Genomic DNA, 794 nt, shown 5'->3' on the forward strand with positions numbered 1-794 from the left:
ATTATATAAATACTATATACTTACAAATATATTATCTATAATCGGGGATGTCTGGAAATAATCGCCAAATATTTCATGAGCAGAAAGCATAAAGTGGACTAAACTGAGTCGAAAAGTCCTCTGCCATTTTGTAAGTTTCCCCAATAGTTAACGAGATATTAATCCTTAAAAATAGCTGAATACTACTGCGAAGTATATACGCCGATCGCTTGGCGCGCGAACCTTGGGAGTTGGGGATTGGCTGGCAAGCGCCGCGCACACCGCCATCATAGCTCGGACGGAGCAATTTTTGCAATAGTTAACAAGATATTAATTGCTAAAAATTGCCGAAAATTGGTATTCAATAATTTTTTATTGAAATATTATCAACTTTACAGAAAAACTGCAAGAGACAAAAATTGTTTATTTTCTTCTCATAAAGCACTCAGAATTTGTTTAGAATTTTTTCGGAATTTTTTAATGTCGTATTTTCTCATGTTGGTAAAAATAAGAAAATTCAATACTAAAAAGTTGATAAAAAAATTCCGAAAAAATTCTTAGAGCTCTATGAAAAAAAAAAAAAAAACAATTTTTGTCTCTTGTAATTTTTGTGTAAAGTTGACAATATTTGAGTAAAAAAATTATTGAAAACCAATTTTCGTCAATTTTTTAGCATTTAATATCTTGTTAATTATTACGAAAAGAAGATTTGCAAAGAAGACTTTGGTAAAGGACTTTTCTTCTCAGTTTAGTCCACTTTACTCCTGTGCGAAAGATTTACCGTTACTTTTTAAACACTATAATATATAAATATA

At 30.0% G+C, this 794-nt stretch overlaps 1 protein-coding gene across 1 annotated transcript in view; it reads left to right on the forward strand.

Annotated features, from left to right (window-relative positions):
- LOC108687230 (fatty acid synthase-like) overlaps positions 1 to 794 on the forward strand; it is a 16,922-nt gene that overhangs the window by 928 nt on the left and 15,200 nt on the right.

Source organism: Atta colombica, unplaced genomic scaffold (genome assembly GCF_001594045.1).
Source record: "Atta colombica isolate Treedump-2 unplaced genomic scaffold, Acol1.0 scaffold203, whole genome shotgun sequence".
Taxonomy (NCBI): domain Eukaryota; kingdom Metazoa; phylum Arthropoda; class Insecta; order Hymenoptera; family Formicidae; genus Atta; species Atta colombica.